At 40.3% G+C, this 20,851-nt stretch overlaps 1 long non-coding RNA gene across 1 annotated transcript in view; it reads right to left on the bottom strand.

The window, feature by feature from the left end:
* The window catches only part of LOC140807373 (uncharacterized), a 51,874-nt gene extending 31,271 nt beyond the window's left edge, over positions 1-20,603 (bottom strand). Inside the window, exon 1 of the long non-coding RNA XR_012112678.1 lies at positions 20,249-20,603. This is a non-coding gene — a long non-coding RNA (uncharacterized lncRNA). The remainder of the gene's footprint in view (positions 1-20,248) is intronic.
* Positions 20,604-20,851: the final 248 nt, after the last annotated feature.

The following is a 20,851-nucleotide window of genomic DNA, read 5'->3' as shown; positions in this document are numbered from 1 at the left end:
TTGGTGGAGATAGTAATTTCCATTATCAGTCTAATGGTCTTCTGTGTTTGTCTAATCGGGTTGTAGTACCAGAGGATGATACTTTGAGGGAAGAGATCTTGTCTCAGGCTCATCGAAGCAAGTTAAGTGTTCATCCGGGAAGCAACAAGATGTATAAAGATTTGAGGACACGATTTTGGTGGAAAGGGATGAAGCGCATCATTTATCAGTTTGTCTCTAAGTGTCTAGTTCGTCAGCAGGTTAAGGCAGAACACCGTCGACAGGGAGGATTATTGTTGAACTTACCTATCCCTGAATGGAAGTGGGAGCATATCGCGATGGACTTCATTACCCACTTGCCATTGTCTTCGAGGAATAGCGATGCTATTTGGGTAGTGGTGGATCGACTCACCAAGTCTGCTCATTTTCTGCCATATAACCGTGATTTCACTTTCGATCGTATGGCTCGATTGTATATTCAAGAGATTTTACGTTTGCATGGAGTGCCAGTCAGTATTGTTAGTGACAGAGATCCTCGTTTTACCTCACGATTTTGGGGTAGTTTCCAGTCAGCATTGGGTACTTCACTAAGTTTGAGTACGGCTTATCATCCAGAGACCGATGGTCAGACAGAGAGGACTATCCGTACACTTGAGGATATGTTGCGAGCTTGTGTTATGGATTTCGGAACCGCTTGGCAGGATCATTTGCCTTTGATTGAGTTCGCGTACAACAACAGCTATCATCGTAGTATTGGTATGGCACCATTTGAGGCGTTGTATGGACGACGTTGTCGTACTCCATTATTCTGGGACGAAGTTGGGGAACGACATGTTGAGGGACCGGAGTTAGTCCAGCAGGCTATTGATAAGGTTGCAGTAATCAAGAAACGGATTAAGATTGCTCAAGATCGACAGGCTAGTTATGCGAACACCAAGCGTCGACCTCTTCAATTTCAGCCAGGTGAGAAAGTGTTTCTCCGAGTTTCGCCTTTTCGCAGAATTTTGAGATTTGGTCTCAAGGGTAAGCTGTCTCCGAGATTTATTGGTCCATTTGAAATATTGGAAAGCGTGGGAGATTTGGCTTACAGACTTGCATTGCCGCCGTACCTATCAAGTATTCATGATGTGTTCTACGTATCTTTGTTGAGACGATATGTAGCAGATGAGTCTCACATCTTGCATCCTTCTGAAGTTCTACTTGATTCGGATTTGTCTTACGTGGAACGACCAGTTCGGATTCTAGAACGCAAAGACAAGGTGTTGCGGAATAAGATCATTCCTCTTGTCTTAGTAGCAGTGGCAGCGTCGAGGCACTGAAGAAGCCACTTGGGAACTAGAGAGTCGTATGCGGTCAGAGCATCCAGAGTTGTTCTAGTTGTAGTATTTTCAGTTTTGATTGTACTTCCAGTTGTACTTTCAGTTGTAATTCATTCTTAAGTTGAATGTATTGTTGTTCAGAATTGTCATTTTTTCAGAGACGATTTCGCGGACGAAATCCTTTTTAGGGGGGAAGAATGTAGTATCCCGATGCCTAATTTGAGTTAATTATTGGATTAATTATATTTCGGTGGGATCGGAAGGACCGAACAGGGTTCGGATCGTCCGATCAGGGTTCGGATCGTCCGATCAGGATTCGGAACGTCCGAGACAGGTGGATGGAACCGTGGAAGACATGCAGGATTCGGATCGTCCGATCAGGGTTCGGATCGTCCGATCAGAGTTCGGATCGTCCGAGACAGGTGGCTGGACTCGTGGAAGACATGCATGGTTCGGATCGTCCGAAGTGTACCGGTTCGGATCTTCCGAAGTGGATCGGAGCGTCCGAACATTGGCTATAAATAGAGGCGCGAGGCTTCATTTGTTACTCGCCAATTCCGAGTGTTCCAGAGCGTTTTAGTCGTTTCTGTTAGGTTTCTAGTATTTTCCCGAGGTTCAGGCACTAGCAGGGAGCTACTGGTTTCGTAGCGGAGCTGTGCTCTAACTGGGAGCTAGCGGCATCAGTGGGCTGACTGCGGACGCAGGCGTGAGTCTAGGGCTGATTGTTAGGATCTGCTGGTTAGAGGTACGAAAGTACTATCCGAGATATCCTGGTCGAGTATACATTCTTATATGTGTTGCATGATTATTTGGTGCATTGATATATGTCATATGATGCATGCTATTATGTCACATTTATTACTGCATGTTACATTTCATCTTGAGCCGTATCTCCTTCGAGATAGCCTTTATTGTTGAGCTGTATCTCTTTCGAGATAAGCTATATCTTGTGGGGCCGCTCAGCCCTGTCTTGTGGACGCATGGACACCGAGAGTACACAGTGGCCGACGGGTCCGGAGGGCTTCGGTGATCCGGGACATTTTAGGTCCACGTCTGATCTTGTAGTGGATGCAGTGACCCAGAGGAGTACCGCGCGGCACTATCCACTTGGCGCCTCTAGACTGAGCATATTGAGATCTTTTGTGACTCCTGTTTCTTGACTACCCTGGTATCATATCATAGCATGTGCATTTCATATAGGCTTGTATACTCATGCTTTTGTACTGGGCGTTCTTATCGCTCACGTCCTCGGTTTTGTTTATCTTGGACACCCCATTCCCACGGGGCAGGCCTCAGGTTGGATGGCTCAGGAGGAGGAGGAGGAGGACGTTGAGTAGCCGGTTAAGTTATTTCTTCAGTACTATTCTATTCGATATGGTTGTACCGTGTATTTTATTCTGAGTTGTTATGGACTTCATTTGGGTTGTATATTTTATCAGTTGTTGACTTTTTCCGCCTTTATCTCTGATTGTTTTTAATTAAGTTAATTGCATGCTTAGTCCTCGATTAGTAGGTGATTCTGGAACGGGTCACTACATATTTCCTACCAAAAATCGAAAATATGATTGCCTTAGGGTAGATATTATTGACTTGATCTCCAAGATTTCCCTTAAAATTTTAATACAAGGATATTCCCAAAAATCCAATATAATAATTCCCTTGAAAATATTAACTACAAGGTTGATTTGATTAACCAAAATATTCGGTCCTCACATCCCTCCCTCCTTATGAGAAGTTTCGTCCTCGAAACTTGAGTTGGCTTGGTCTCCAAATAGGTAGGGATAATCTTTCCGCATCATCTCTTCAACTTCCCAAGTCGCTTCTCTCTCCGTGTGGTTGGACCACTGCACCTTGACGTAGGGAATGATACGTCGTCTAAGAACTTGCTCTTTGGTGTCCACAATTCTGATAGGGACTTCTTCGTATTTTAGTCCTTCTCCCAAGTTCCCTTCCATTATGAGTGGTTCTACTTCCAGAATGTGGCTTGGGTCTGGAACGTACCTCCTTAGTTGAGAAACATGGAACACGTTGTGGATCCTTGACATGTTTGGTGGTAATGCCAGTCTGCATGCTAGTGTGCCCACTTTTTCCAAGATTTCGAAGGGTCCAACATAGCGAGGGTTCAGTTTCCCGGCTTTACTGAATCGGACCACCCCTCTCATAGGCGAGACTTTCACATAAGCCTTCTCGCCCACATTGAACTCTACAGGCCTTCTCTTAAGGTCTGCCCAGCTTTTCTGTCGATCTTGAGCTGCTTTGAGTTTCTCTCGGACAATTTTAACCTTGTCCACTGTCATCTGTACTAGCTCGGGTCCCACTATGGCCTTTTCTCCCACTTCATCCCAGTAAAGTGGTGACCGACATTTCCTTCCATAAAGGGCTTCATACGGAGCCATCCCGATGCTGCTGTGATAGCTGTTGTTATAAGCAAACTCAATTAAGGGTAGATGAGTGCTCCAGTTGCTACTGAATTCAATAGCGCATGCTCGCAGCATATCTTCTAGGGTCTGTATGGTTCTCTCGGTTTGCCCATCGGTTTGAGGATGATAGGCCGTACTTAGGGTCACTTTCGTCCCCATGGCCTCCTGAAAGCTCCTCCAAAAGCGCGAGACGAACCTCGGATCTCTATCAGATAAGATGCTCACTGGCACTCCATGAAGTCTGACAATGTTGTCCATGTATAGTGAAGCCAACTTGTCAAGATTGTAGTTCATGCGGACGGGTAGGAAATGCGCAGTCTTCGTGAGTCTGTCTACTATCACCCATATACCGTCGTGGCTTTGCCTAGACTTTGGCAATCCTACCACAAAGTCCATGGAAATATGCTCCCACTTCCATTCGAGAATTTCCAAAGGTTGCAGTAATCCTCCAGGTCGCTGGTGTTCTGCTTTGACCTGCTGACATATCTTGCATCTGGAGACGAATTCGGCTACATCTCTTTTCATGCCATTCCACCAGAAGCTACTCTTGAGATCTCTGTACATTTTTGTACTGCCTGGATGGACTGAGAACTTTGACTTGTGCGCCTCTGCCATTATCTCTCGGCGAAGGTTATCACTGTCTGGCACACACAGTCTTCCTTTCATCCATAAGATTCCCTTGTCATCAATTTGATGATCCTGAGACTTCCCTTCTCTGACTTGCTCCTTAAGTCTGGTCAGTACCGGGTCTTGATCTTGGTTTAACTTGACGGTCTCCTGCAGACATGGCTGGGCCGAGAGGGAAGCTAGAGTCATTTTTCCTGGGCCCTTTCGACTTAGCGCATCAGCCACCTTGTTTGCTTTACACGGATGGTAGTTTATGGTCAAGTCATAGTCCTTCAGAAGCTCGATCCATCGCCGCTGCCTCATATTCAGTTCTTTTGGGTGAACAAGTACTTGAGGCTCTGATGGTCTGTGAAGATTTCACATTTAGCACCGTAGAGGTAGTGCCTCCAAATCTTTAAGGTGAAGACAACCGCTGCTAGTTCCAGGTCATGAGTAGGGTAATTCTGCTCATGCGGTTTCAACTGCCTTGATGCGTAGGCGATCACTCTTCCCTCTTGCATTAGTACGCATCCTAGACCGTCCTTAGAGGCGTCACTGTAGATAGTGAAATCTTATTTTCTGCTGGCAAGATCAGCACTGGTGTGGATGCGAGTTTCTATTTCAGCATCTGGAAACTTTTCTCGCAATCCTCACTCCAGGTAAACTTTGAATTTTTTTGTGTGAGCTTCGTCAGTGGCACGGCTATCGAGGAGAACCCTTCGACGAATTTTCGGTAATATCCTGCCAATCCAAGAAAGCTTCTGATATCGGTGGCGTTCTTCGGCCTCGGCCACTCTGTAATCGCCTCTACTTTCCTTGGATCCACTGACACTCCTGTTCTCGAGATCACGTGTCCTAGAAATGACACACTTCTCAGCCAGAATTCGCACTTGCTAAACTTAGCATAGAGCTTATTCTCTCTTAAGATTTGCAGAGCAAGGTGAAGGTGCTCTTCGTGGCTCGCCTCGTCAGGAGAATAGACGAGAATGTCGTCGATGAATACCACTATGAACTGATCCAGAAATGGCATGAATACTCTGTTCATAAGGTCCATGAATGCTGCCGGTGCGTTGGTCAGACCAAAAGGCATCACTGTGAATTCATAATGCCCGTATCTGGTTCGAAAGGCTGTCTTGGGAATATCTTCAGCCCTGACCTTCAACTGGTGGTAACCTGTCCTCAGATCCAGTTTAGAAAAGACGGCAGCTCCCTTAAGCTGATCAAACAGATCGTCTATCCGAGGTAGAGGGTACCTGTTCTTGATTGTGATCTTGTTCAATTCCCTGTAGTCGATGCATAATCTCATACTACCGTCTTTCTTCTTTACGAAGAGTACTGGAGCTCCCCACGGGGACACACTTGGTCGAATCTGCCTTTTATCTAGCAATTCCTGGAGTTGTTCATTCAGCTCCTTGAGTTTGGCTGGTGCCATTCTGTACGGTGCCTTAGAGATTGGTGCCGCACCGGGAACCAGGTTGATCTCGAACTCCACCTCGCGGTACGGGACTGTCCCTGAGAGTTCTTCTGGAAAAACATCGAGGAATTCTCTCACTATCGGGATGTCTTCCAGTTTCAACTCGACTTCTTCTGTTACCTCACTGACCATTGCTAGGTAGATATCTTCTCCGGATTTCATGGCTTTCCAAGCTTGAGATGCGGACAATAGTGATTTCCGCCCCTTGGATTTACCGTGAAACACGACTTCTTCCTGATTCGGAGTTCGGAGTTTGACTTCCTTTCCCTTACAATCTACTACTGCACTGTTTCTCGCTAACCAATCCATCCCTAAGATGATGTCGAAATCGACCATGATTAACTGCATCAAGTCGGCGCCAAAAGTCTGATTATTAATACTGATTTCACAATCTCTGTAAATCTCCTCAGATTTTATAGCTCTACTCGTAGGTGTGGCTATTCGGAAAGGTTCAGTTAGCTTATCAGGCCTACGTCCTAACTTCTTAGAAAACTCTTAGACATAAAGGAATGGGTAGCACCGCAGTCAAAAAATGCATAGGCAGGTACTGATTGAATTAGAATGGTACCTGACACGACTTCAGTTGCGTCATCAGCCTCTTCCTAAGTCATGGCAAAGATCCTAGCATTGGGTTTGTCCTCCTTTGGTTTACTAGGGCCTGCTCCCGGATTTGGCCCAGTTCCTCTGTTTGGCCCTGCTGGTCGGTTGGCAGCGGTAGGACACTCTGCAATTCGGTGCCCCGCTTTCCCACATCCAAAACACACACCGCTTGCCCTTCGGCATTCCCCAGAGTGCTTGAAGCCACATGTTGAGCATGGCTTGAGTCCTTGGTAGTTATCGGAGGGGAATTTCCCTGAGGGAGGTCCACCCGACTGATTGGGCCTCTTGAACATTAGTCTGCCCTGAGAAGGCTGGTTGACAGGGGGTCGCTTGTTCCTGTTTTCTCCTTCTCTCCGACGAATATCAGCTTCGGCTCGGATAGCCGCACCCACCAAATCGGAAAAGTTGGCAGGTTGGTATACCGCTAGAGCTGATTGGATCCTGCTGTTCAACCCCTTCTTAAAACGGTGCAATTTCAGAACTTCGTCTGCCATGATTGCTGGAGCATAAGACCCGAGAGCATTGAATTGAGAGGTATATTCCACCACTGACATGTCTGGAGCCTGACTGAAATTCTCAAATTCACTTAGCTTCTGCAGTCTGACTTCTGCCGGGTAGTACTGTTTCAGAAATGTTTCCCGGAAGATTCGCCATGTGATTGGTCCAGCAGCGGTCATGGCTGGCGAGACTGCTTCCCACCATTTAGCTGCCTTGTCTTCCAGGAAAGGCACTACCACGTCCACCTTTAGGGCATCCGGGACTTCCAGCAGTCTCAACTGAGTTTCCACGCTTTTTAGCCAGCTCTGGCTAACTTCGGGGTCGGCAGCGCCACTGAAAGTTGGGCACCTGTTCTTGCGCAGAGACTCGTAATGAAACTTGACCCCATGCTGTGGTGGAGGTGGGGGCTGTTGATTAGCATTGGGGTTCACTAACCCCTGAAGTGTCGTTGCCACGATCGTGGCTATAGCCATCAAATCTGCTTGATTAAGGCTGAACTGAGGTGGAGGTGCGTTGCCTTCTTCATTAGTGTTGTTGTTGTTGTTAGCATAGCGGGGGTTGCGGTTCTGTCTTGGTGGTCTACCGACCATTTCCTACAAGTTAAACGCTTCTAAGAATTTGTTGTACAAATCGACAAGATTGAATAGATAAGTTATGCTGGAACAACTGAGTAAATAAACAAACATAACTTGAATATAGATGCACGACTGAGATAAATAATAATCATATTTTATTAATTTTTGAATTTAAAGAAACAACTGACTGAACAAATTGTACTGAATGGAAATAAGTAATGCTGACTGAAAAATAAAATAGCAACAATGGAAGGATAACTCCTAGTAATAAGGAAAGGTAACTAAGATGATCTAATCGTCTATCTCTCCATCTCCTACTGCAACTATCGGCTCTTATATCTCAATAGGCTCCTCTTCTTCTGGATCTTCCTCCGGCTCTTCCTCCTGCAGTTGCTCAACCATGTGAGTAAGATTGGCATTTTCTGTACTGAGCTGTGCGTTTGCTGCGTTAAGCTGGGCCACCTGCATCTTCCACTCATGAGCATTTGCCTCTGCCTCGTCCAACAGATCTACGGTACTCTGGTAGCGTAGCTCGTACCCCTCCTTATTTTCCTTGATCTTATTCTTTAGGGCTTCAGCTTGCTGGACCAGGCGCTGGTTCACATATGCTAGACTGTTCATGGCCTCACAAGAATTTTCTAGTCTCCTCTTACCTCTGGCATTCTGCTGTTTCTCCTCTTCAAGTTCCTTGCGACAGCGATCCGCATCCTCTTGTAGCTTCCCATTTTGATACTTACACTGTTCTATGACGTCCCGTAGGTCCATGTTATCTCCCCGAACTAGTTCCCCCTGATAGATAGACTGATTAAGGCGGACCTGAATCTCTTCTTTCTCGGCGGTCAAGGTTTCGACCGCACCTCTCCTTTCACTTAATCGGGCTCTAAGTCACCTAATCTGGCGTGACTGGTAGTGAATAGCAAGCTCCTTCAAACGAAGTGCAGCTTGGACACGAGTACGGGGTCGCAGGGGAGTAGATGGAGCCATTTCCTGAAATCAAAAATGGAAATGCTCAGAATCCGAAATAGACAGTATATAACAAGTGAAAATATGCAATACATATGAAATTTTCGAAATTTAAATAATATAATTTTTTTTTCCAAAAATGGAAAGTTTGGAATTAGACATATGGGTTCGAAGCATATGTCGAGAGGATTCCAGAACAGTTGACGGAATCGAATTCTGAGTTTCCTACGAAAAGTTATACGAGTTACAAAACTTTCCTAAAACGGCAAAATCGAGGTTTCGGAGGCCTAAACGAAGGAATTTCGCGATTTTTTGCTGGAGCTCCCGATTAGGGTGGGGAGTCTTGATCGTTGGGCCGTTTCGGAGGGGATAGCATCGGTCTCGAGTTAAAATTCAACCGAAAATTTTTCGCGTTTTTTTTTTTTGAAAATCGATTTTTCCCAACCGGACTATGAACCTAGCGGCTCTGATACCACTTAAATGTCACGCCCCGAAACTCGGAGTTGACACCGGCGTCGTTTACAATCACACAATTTAAAAAGACAAGCCTTCGTAGCACAGTTTAAACCGAATCCAGTTTATAAATCATAATCTCAATAAGATTGTCTTTACAATAACGAAATAACTTAAAAGACGGAATTCAATGCGGAAGCGTAAACTGCATAATAACAATAATAAGCTTAAACTCTATCTAGACTCTTGAATCATCACCATCCCCAGAATTGTTCGGACTCCTCGTCCTCGACCTGTTCTTCGGGCTTATCTGGGAAGGGTTGTAAGGGGGGTGAGTATTTGGGAATACTCAGCAAATGGGGGAAAATCGAGCACAATAAAGACAACATGTATATTTTTGAAAATACCACATGACTTGCATAAAATTTTCGTAACCCATGCATAAACACATATCAAGCACTGCAATTTATCGACCTTCTATGGTTTATTGACGTCAGTCCCTAATTTTTGCTCCTCTAAGGGGGCGAGGCCGTATAGCGGTTATATCCCCCACCGCGTAAGGGTACGTCATGGTTGGGATTCCCACCCATATACGGTTGACTCCTCACAGTGCGTTTAAAATCGTATTACAATGCAAGAAGTAGAAGAAAACGAATTGTACTCGACTGGTGTTTTTATCAAAACCGAAAATCACCTATGCATAAAATTCGAAACTTTTAACTTTAACACAAGCCCACTTACAATGATTATTGATGCTAAAAAACATAGGTGCTTAGCTTCCGGAACGGGTCGATCCTTGCTCTACACTCGGCGGCACTTCGCGCGATATTTAGGCTAACTTTGTGACGATATTTGGACAGAGCTTCGCTAGGGAGGGTGGCTGAATTTTCGTGAATCTCAGCAAGGGGATTTCGAAATTTGGGTTAGGAGAATGAAAGGGGTGGTGGCCTATTTATAGGTGAAGGGGAGTGTGTTAAATATGGTGTTCAAATCTTGCACAAAATTTGCATAAAATCCCATAATTTTGACCCCAATCCCCTTGCCATTGATGCTGATTATTTTCTTCCATTTTCGTGGGGTTCATTCCCTAACCTCCTGCCCTTGATTATTCTCGAGATTATGCTAGCTTAGGTCAAGGATTTTCGTCCAGATTTTCTTGTAGGCCTCTTAAGATCTAAGCATCAACATTTTTGGCATAAATATTGTAGGATTTCGAATTTCTCTTGCCATATCATGTCTAATTCCTTGTATAATATCTCTTAACATGCACTTATTTCCTACCAAAAATCGAAAATATGATTGCCTTAGGGTAGATATTATTGACTTGATCTCCAAGATTTCCCTTAAAATTTTAATACAAGGATATTCCCAAAAATCCAATATAATAATTCCCTTGAAAATATTAACTACAAGGTTGATTTGATTAACCAAAATATTCGGTCCTCACATCCCTCCCTCCTTATGAGAAGTTTCGTCCTCGAAACTTGAGTTGGCTTGGTCTCCAAATAGGTAGGGATAATCTTTCCGCATCATCTCTTCAACTTCCCAAGTCGCTTCTCTCTCCGTGTGGTTGGACCACTGCACCTTGACGTAGGGAATGATACGTCGTCTAAGAACTTGCTCTTTGGTGTCCACAATTCTGATAGGGACTTCTTCGTATTTTAGTCCTTCTCCCAAGTTCCCTTCCATTATGAGTGGTTCTACTTCCAGAATGTGGCTTGGGTCTGGAAAGTACCTCCTTAGTTGAGAAACATGGAACACGTTGTGGATCCTTGACATGTTTGGTGGTAATGCCAGTCTGCATGCTAGTGTGCCCACTTTTTCCAAGATTTCGAAGGGTCCAACATAGCGAGGGTTCAGTTTCCCGGCTTTACTGAATCGGACCACCCCTCTCATAGGCGAGACTTTCACATAAGCCTTCTCGCCCACATTGAACTCTACAGGCCTTCTCTTAAGGTCTGCCCAGCTTTTCTGTCGATCTTGAGCTGCTTTGAGTTTCTCTCGGACAATTTTAACCTTGTCCACTGTCATCTGTACTAGCTCGGGTCCCACTATGGCCTTTTCTCCCACTTCATCCCAGTAAAGTGGTGACCGACATTTCCTTCCATAAAGGGCTTCATACGGAGCCATCCCGATGCTGCTGTGATAGCTGTTGTTATAAGCAAACTCAATTAAGGGTAGATGAGTGCTCCAGTTGCTACTGAATTCAATAGCGCACACTCGCAGCATATCTTCTAGGGTCTGTATGGTCCTCTCAGTTTGCCCATCGGTTTGAGGATGATAGGCCGTACTTAGGGTCACTTTCGTCCCCATGGCCTCCTGAAAGCTCCTCCAAAAAGCGCGAGACGAACCTCGGATCTCTATCAGATAAGATGCTCACTGGCACTCCATGAAGTCTGACAATGTTGTCCATGTATAGTGAGGACCTAATTGTAATAACCAATGATTTGAGGACCTAAGTTCAAAAATAAAATTCTAAGGGACTATTTTCGAATTTACCGAATTTTGGGATTTAATTTTGAGTTCGAGAATTTAAAAGTTTAATGAGGTAAAGATGGAAAATTTTATGGGGACAATGATGCAAATTTCGATGAGTTATAGGGCCAAAATGTAATTAGGAGAACTGTAAGGGCCAGATTGCAAGTTTCAAAATTTTAAGGATTAAATGCGAACTTTTGAGGAATTGGAATTTTAAGTATTTATAAGAATATAAGACGTGTTATGGGAATTAATTTTGGGTTTAATAAACTTAATTTATTGAATCTTATGATATGATAAACATATAAATGAAATTGGGAACGCTGAAGAATTATGAGTAATTGTGGAACTTTCGAGATTGAGAAAATAATTGGATAATTTTCGAGGAAAGTAAGAATTAATTTTACAATTTTAAGAAATTTGAGAACTTATTTAGTAGTAAGTGAGAATTGAACGGTTTAAATGATAGGAATTTTCGGTTATTTAGGCTCAAAGGAAATGTAGAATATTTAGATATTTGGATTATAATGTTACAATGAATGGTAACCAAGGACATTGTAGGATGAATCAATCTTAGGCGTAAAAATTTAAGCGTTAGTGAAATCATGTTGTGGCAAATTAAGAATTTAAAGTGATGACGATTTAAGGTAAATTTGATCGGTTGGTAAATTTGATCGGTTAGTTAAGTTATAAGGATAAACATTGAGTTAGTAAATTTTTGGGAACATAAGTTTGATGTGTCACAAGTTTTAGTCATGATTTTAACAGTTAAGATTATACCTTGTGAGAATTTAAAATTTTTAGGAAAGTTGGGTACGATGATGGTTAGTTTAATTGGTAGACGCGCGTAAGAGGTGAGGTAGACACCTTGTCTTGAGAAATTTTGGAAGTCATTAACAAACTTGGGACTAAACGGATATGCGTATTGGAATTATTTTATTCAAAGCTATTTGGATTAGGTAAGTTTGAATTTCAAATTTATGGGATATTTGTTCATACGAAAATTTTGAGTGAAATAAAAACAAAAAGGGAATTAGTTGTGTTCAATATATGTTATCAATTGATATTAAGATTTTTTTTATCAAGTAAGGAATCTAAAAGCTTGATATGGGGATTCTAGAGTTCTATGGGTTATAAGTGAAATGGATTTATTAAAGTTAGTCTAATGCTACCATGTGCTAACTTATTAAGTTTATATGCTAGAATTAAGTAAGCATTAAGAATACATAAGAATGAAACACTTGTTCCAATAAGGAAGTTCAAAGTCTTAGGCCTCAACTAGATTGTAATTGGGTAGAGGATAGTTTGAATAGGTACTTGATGCTAGAAGTGTTATTATTAAGGTAGAAGGTCGATGTTGTATAATTGAGTTTTATGGATTAACTTTATTCGAGGTTTAAGAATTACAACAATTTCACATCCGGGATGCACTTGTAAATAATAAGTTACGTAAGTTTAGTGCCGTAAGATAAAGATTCGATTCAAGGATTTTAGGCTAATACTACTATGAGGTTGAAATAAGGTATAACCTTTAAGCGTTCTACTGAGAATAGAAGTCGATCAGTAAATTCTGGTACAAAGGTTTCTTAAGTCGAACTGCATAAATGCTAATATAATAAGTCGATGAATATTACGAGTATAAGAAAAGTAAGGTGCGATAAGTTTGGACATCCATCTCTAGTATGAGAAACTACGGGATAAGTCAAAATTCGGGGCTATAGTTGAATATAACTAAGTCACCATAAGTTGTTTTAAGTTGCGATTCACAAACGAGGACTTTGGTAGACAAATTTATTTAGGATTGAGGAGACGTAAGGACAGCTTAATATTTATCTTATCAGAGTAGCGCATCGGAAGCATGGATTATTCAGATTCTATAACTAAGAGTCTAAACTTTTGTGTATCGAGGATAAGCGAATTTCGAGGACGAAATTTCTTTTAAGGGGGAAGGATTGTAGAACCCGTAAATCAGTCTAAGTATAAGCCATGCATAATTCTAGATTTTTAAAATTAAATTGACTTCATTGCATGATTATTTTAATGCATTTCTTTGAAGTTAATTATTTTATTGTTTCATGCAGTAGTTTGATTTTTCAGTTATTTCAGTGAGGCCGGACTGGAGTTGGAGTTTTGAGATAAAATTTAAGATTCGAGAAATATTTCCAGAAGTTAATTTAGCTAGCAAGTAAGTTCATTTAAGTTAAAAAGATGTTTTGAGGATTTAATTTAATTACTTGAGGTGATTAAGAAATAAGTTCATTTAAGTTTCAATAATTAAGGGTTAATTCACTAAATTAATTAGGGATTAGTGAGGCTTTTAAGGATTATAAATTTACTAGCTAGATAACAATTTTCCCTTCCCTTTTAAATTGTTAAATTTCGGCCACCCCTTTTTGTTGATCAAATAATTCATTTGCCAACTCATCATTTGACCAATTCTTTGTCATCTTTTAGCATGCTAACCTTTTCTATTGGTAATCAACTTTAATTAATTAATGTTAGAACATTATCCTAGTCTAGATGAGCATGTAGAATCGGTCATTGCACCACCATAATCCCTCCAAGTAGAATTGATAGCAAACCACAATTCAAAATTCAAAAAAATGGAGACTTGGTCTTGATTCTTTCCCTATATTTTGCACCCATCTCCCTCACTCCCCTAACCATCATATCCCCTCCCTTAGTAATGAAATTCAGAGTGTTTTTGAGAGAGGAAAACCGTGGGACTCATAGCTAAGTGAAGGGAGAAAAATCGAGTAGAAGAGGAAAAAAAAGAAGCGCTCCATCTCCTCCGCGCCGCGTCGTCGTCGTTTCGTTCATTTTATTTCGAAACACAACCAGGCATGTCTAGATTCTTTCAAACCTCAATCAAGTCATATTATCATTTATTTTTCAGTACATGATCATGTTTATTCAAGCAAAAATCGAGATCCATGTCAAAACATTTTGAAACAACACATGCAGAATTTTTGATATTCCTTGGCAAGCTTCACGTTTTTCTTGGTTTGTGAGTTTCAGGTGATTGGTTCGACTCCAGGCTCCCAAGGCGACATCTATTCACGTAATAGGATGCATTAGGATCAGATTGGTCCGTTCGTTCAAGCCCCTGGTTGCTGGAAATTCAGAAATGGACATCAACTTCTCATTTGGTCCATTTGAGTTTCGAAATTTCAGTTTTGATGGCAAGGAGGAAGGATCTGATCTTGGCTGCCCCAAGGGCCTATAGCCATGGTTAGATCATTCCCCTAGCATGTCTAAGACGTGACTAAGTTGCTCTTTTGGTGGCTTGGTCCATGGTGCATCGGTTTTTAATCAAAATGCAAGAACAGCCCCATGTCCCTTCGGCCCATTCAAATTTCAGCATATGTATTTCGGTTTTGGTTGCTTGGTATGCAGGGACGGATCCAGGAATATAAGTTGAGGGGGGCTTGAACTCAATATGATAAGTTATATATTATTAAAAAAAATTTACATTATATCGTTCAACGAAGTTGTGCCCTACAACGATTTTCTGAAAACGACGATTCTGGCTTCCAAATTTTGTACCTGGATACTCCAACATATGTCGTTGATAATGCCCCATATTTAGATATGAACGTCTTATCTCATCTCGTACATTAACATGATATTCACATATCTGTTTTCTTTTTCCCGGATCTCGTTCAATAAAAGTAGACGAAGACTGATGATCGTCTCTAGGAGAGAAACATGAAGGAATTTGGATATTGGAAAATAGAAGACTTTCACTGGATTGATGTTACATTGTAAGGACCGTAGTAATTGAAGTATCTTGCTTGACGATCTCTCTTCTTAAAGAAAGATGATATCAATGTTTTTCCTTTCTTTGCAGCAGATTGATGTTCCATTTTGAAATAGTTCAAGTTATACTCTTAAGCAAGAATAAAATAATTATTAAACAAATAAACAAGTAATAGTCAATCAACAACTCAACAACAAACAATCAAGAAACCACAAATCAATCAAAGAGAAGCTATAAAAAACAAAATAAAAAATGTATAGCCGATTCTTACCTGGTTTGTGCTTTGCCGATGAGCAACTCGATTTCTTCGGGAGTCCACAATTCTATTCTGTCGCTAAAGGACTTGAGACTTGGTTGAGAAATTTTGTAGAATTGAGGTGGGGCGGATCAGAGGATATGGGATGAATTTGGTCTCATCCTTGTAAATGGACGGGACGTGATTGGAGTAAGACAGAAAATCTGTCGCTATTAGCGACGGATTTTTAACAACCGTCGCTAGTAGCGACGGTATAATTAAAACCATCGGCGACGGTTCTACTAAACCGTCGCAAATATTAGCGACGGTTGTTGAAAAACCGTCGCTAAATTAAAAAGTGGGCTGGGCTACAACCTAGTACAACCCTAGTGTAAATCCGTCTCTGTTGGTATGGATCTTGGTTGGCCTATGACCCTTAGCCACGGTTCATACCATGCCCCTATATGTCTAGATCGTGCCATGGTCAATCAAATGGCCACTGGAACGACGCAAGACATCGATCTAAGCAAAACACTACACACGCATGCACGTTGGTTCTCGGTTGGAGTTTCGGTTGAGTTTTGGTGTGACACGGATTGTGGCTGGCCTAGGGCCCTTAGCCATGGTTCAAATCATTCCTTGGGATGTTGGTAAGAGTCTTTGGTCGGTGGTTCACGCCCCCAATGGCCGGTAGTCTCGAAAACAACACAAGATACGCGATGGTACAGTTGCTGGAATTTTACAGCAAGTTGTTGTGACGGTTCGGTGGCTCGTTTGAGTTCTCGGTTGGCTTTTAGCCTATGGCCTTGGACTGAACGATGCCCCTTTGAGTTGGGAAGGTCATGTTTTTGACCGTTTGTGATTCGGTTCATTTTTGAGGTCGTACGAGAATTTATGGTGCGATGTGCCAAATTAACTCTCGAAAGAGCGTTTCATGTTTTGGCCTCCATTTCACCTAGATTTCGACCCTAATCATTTTAGGTGTATCATTTCAGTATTTAAGCGTATTTTAATCATGACTATACGTCGGTTCAGTGTCGGTTCAGGTTGGTTCGGAGTCATGATTAAATACGAAGTCATTAGGCGTCATAGTCGCATCTTTTGAACTTAATTTCATAATTTGGGCAAGTATAGGCATTTTCATATTTTTCATGACACAGTTAGGTTGCAGCGAGCCTGTGGACGATCCAATCCAATCCAGTTGGTAAAATATAGTGGAATTTTCATTATGCCAGTTAATTATTTTATGTGCATTAAACAGAAAATGATTATTTTTTAGATTTATGCGATATGGCTTGTGGTTCATTCACTATGTGGGAGTATTATTTTATACGGTCGCCAGTGACCGCTCAATTCAGTTTGGTACCACCCGGTCGCCAGTGACCGGCCAGCTCAGTTCAGTTTCAGACTCCCCGGTAGCCAGTTACCGATCAGTTCAGCTTAGTGCAGTGGCCACAGGCGTAAAACATAATCTCAACAGAAAATTTTACCAGTTATTTCACTACAGGGCTCCAAGGAGCAAACATTTTTACTGTGATTATCAGTTCAGTTATGCACGTATTATAATTTCTTAGTACAGATTATTTTCAGCATGCCTCATGACATGATATTTTATCCCATGCATATTTTACTTCAGATTTTACTCGTTACCTGCGATATATGCATGCTGAGTCTTTAGGCTCACTAGACTTGATTGTTGTAGGTACTGATGAGGTCAGGGCCGAGGACGGAGATCAGTGAGGCAGTAGTGGCACCCGAGGACCTCAGTTTCAGCATTTGCCATTTTATTTTTATGCTCAAACATTTTATCAGTCGTTGAATATTCTTAAACTATAATTTTTGACAAACTTTATTTTCTTCCGCTGCTATATTTTTAAACATTGAACTTGATTTATCAGTTGATTTTATGAATGAGGCAATTTAAGTTCTTTAAAAAGAAAATTTTAAATTTTCCGTCAATTTTCAAAGTAAGGATTTTCGGGCCTTCACAGGGTCATTTGTAAACTTCACGCTTCAAATGATCATTCCTGGACGTTGGGGGGATGTTAGTTGTCCCACGTCGGTTGGATAAAATCCCTGGGAGTTGCATATATGGGCTTGGACAATTCTCTCTCTTTGAACTAGCTTTACGAGTTGAGTTAAATCAAAGTTTCAATCTTAACGTCGTATCAGAGCTTAGGTTCCAACTTTATGTATTTGACTCTCATTTTCAAGCCACTCGTTCGGCTCATAGTTGGGTCATTTGTAAACTTCACGTTCCAAATGTTCATTTCTAGACGTGAGGGGGGTTATTTGTCCCACGTCGGTTAGATAAAATCCCCGAGAGTTGCATATATGGATTTGGACATTTCTCTCTCATTGATCTAACTTTTGGTGTTGAGTTAGGTTCAAGTCTTAATCTTAACAACAACTATGGATGTAAATGAACCAAACCATTTGTGAGCTATTCGAAACTCGGTTCGATAAAAAGCTTGTTTGAGTTCGTTTGTTAATCATATCAAGCCAAGCTCAAACTCGATTTTGAGCTCGAAAAATTAATCAAACCAAGCTCAAGCCTAAAGATATTCGGCTCGTGAGCTCGCAAACATGTTTGATAATAAGCTCGCGAGCTCGAGCTCGAGCTCGGCTCGTTTAGGTGGCTCGTAAACTTGAGTTTGACTCATTTGTTGAGTTGACAAATAAAAATATTAGTACCGATGTCAATGGAAGAAATTGAATACAAAACAAATAAAAATATTAGTACTAATGTTATTATGAACTTTGGAGAATACTTGACTAGTTGTTGTGGAGATGATTTTGTAATTCCAGGTTTTATTGGATTCTTTGACGTCCTTCCTACTTTCTCACCAGACTTAGTTGAAGTATTAAAGAGATGAAATTATTTCATTGTTATTTATATGGTAATATCAGTGTATGCTGAATCTAGATGTATTATTTTGGAATGTTCAATAATATATTGATTTATGTTTTTTAGCTCTTGTTTGTGTCTTTTTGGTTATTTATGAATGAATTTTCATTTTTATGTCAGATTTAAATTAGTTTATAGATATATTTAATTTTTAACAAGCTCGAATCAAGCTCAAACTCGAGCTCAATTTTATACTTTACGAGCTCAAAAACGAGCCGAGCTCAAGTCAGGCTTGTTAAACATGCTAAACGAGCTATTAATGAATCAAGCAAGAGCATTGCTTGATTAACATGCTAAACGAGCTTTTAACAAGCCGAGCTCGAGCTTTTCCCGAGCTTGATAATTTCAAGACAAACCAAGCTCGAGCTCGAGCCTCAATCAATCTTAAACGAACTAAGCTCAAGTCTGATACTGTTTGGTTTGGTTTGGATCGTTTACATCCCTATTAAATTCAACAACATAATCAAAAATAGAAAAAGAAGCACACATAAGTTACATGACCAAAATTATAATTTTCTAGTGTGTGTTTATATATATATATATATATATATATATATATATATATATATATATATATATATATATATATATATATATATATATATATATACACATAACAGAAGCGGAACTTGATTAAAATCATGTTTGACAAGGTATGCTCCTCATTATTAATGAGTAGGTTTCATGTGAGACCGTCTCTGAGATCGTCTCACGGATCACAATCTGTGAGACGGGTCAACCCTACCCATATTCACAATAAAAAGTAATACTCTTAGCATAAAAAGTAATACTTTTTCATGGATTATCCAAATAAAGATCCGTCTCACAAAATACGACCTGTGAAACTGTCTCACACAAGTTTTTGCCATTATTAATATCCATGCGAGTCTAAGCCACCGTGGACACGTAATTTTCCTTTGCCTCACGTCCTTCAATTCAATTATTGTTTTATTTTTATAAATGCATTAAAATTAAGTTTTAGAGAAGATTTTCAAGCTTTTTTATATAGTTAGTTAATTAACCAGTACAATATTAAATATGATAGTTTTTTGTTTCTTTTTTTAAAATTTGAAAAATGCACTATAAAAAATGAAAGCAATAGCGACGGTTTATATGACAACCGTCGCTTATTCAAACAAACCTGTCGCTATAATAGCGACAGTTTTAATAAAACCGTCGTCGCCGATCTAAATCGGCGACGGTTTAACCAAACCTGTCGCTATAAAAGCGACGGTTTTAGCATAAACCGTCACCGATATAGATGGGTGACGGTGTTTTCGTAACCTGTCGCTATTATAGCGACGGATTTATTTAAACCGTTGCTATATAGCGACGGTATATAAAAAAACCGTCGCTATGATTCTATATATTCCCAGCTTCGCGAACATTTTCTTAAACGATTTTTCGTCTATCTCTAGTAGTAGTTAAACTCTATCAATTTTTTCGAAGTTTCGATTTTTTTTATTTTGTACTAACAATTTTTCGTATTTATTTTGTAGATTTGCTCGTCGGTGCGATCTTCCAGCGTTACGTGGAGCTGCATATCTTCGCGCAAATCAGGTTTTAAATTTTTTTTTACCGAAAATTTACTACATAATTTTAATTTTTGCGTAGTAGTTTTTTTTTAAGAATTTTATGGTTACAAACCGTAGCTTCTTAAACGGCGGTTTTTTAAAAAAACGGCCGATTAATGTAGTGACAGCTTTTTTAAAACCGTCGCTTCATATAGCGACGGTGTTCTTCAAAAAAACCGTCGCTTAATGTAGCGACGGTGTTTATATAGCTGTCGCTTATATTAGCGAGGTGTTTATGTAAAACGTCGCTAATATTAAAACCGTCGCAAATATAGCGACGTTGTTCTTCAGAAAACTCGCTACATGCGACGGGAGTTGAAAAACCATCGCTTTTAGAATGCGACGCAACCTCCCATTACGGATCGTCAAACCGTCGCCTTACACTTTTGGCAAAACCGTCGCTAACTACGTTTTTTTTGTAATGACTTCTTTTACACTATCTTTTAGCATCTTGAAGAAAAATTTAAAATACTCCAAAATGTTGCATAATATGATATTTGAGACTATATACTATAATATCTTATATTATTAAAGAAAAATCTCAAGTAGTTAATTAATTTTGGTATTTTAAAGCATATTTTTCTTCACCTACCATAGTGCTCCAATTTCAGTCATCACACAGCTTCCAGTTCCGAAATCCTAAATCTATGCAGAAATGCTTTTTAAAATTGAAGAAATCAAAAAAAAAAAATTGAATTAAATAAAAAAGGGTAATTAAAAATTAATTTTTTTTAAAAAAAATTGGTATCGATTAAATATATTCTATTGAGATATTACTTTACATTGTATTTTATGTTTTAAAATGCATATTAATTTAATTTTTATCTAATTCAATGAAAATTAATTTGTATAAGATAATTTTATAAAACGTTCATAATTTTACATTTAATTAATTTAAAACATATCATTTAGTGTATCATTATTTAATTAATTTTAAGTTAGGTTGACGAAAGATATCTTGTTCAAGTTTTTAATAAAAGAAAATAATCAGGTTCATTTATTTAATTAA

This window comes from Primulina eburnea, chromosome 12 (genome assembly GCF_022965805.1).
Source record: "Primulina eburnea isolate SZY01 chromosome 12, ASM2296580v1, whole genome shotgun sequence".
NCBI lineage: Eukaryota > Viridiplantae > Streptophyta > Magnoliopsida > Lamiales > Gesneriaceae > Primulina > Primulina eburnea.
This window is presented reverse-complemented; position numbering and strand designations above follow the sequence as displayed.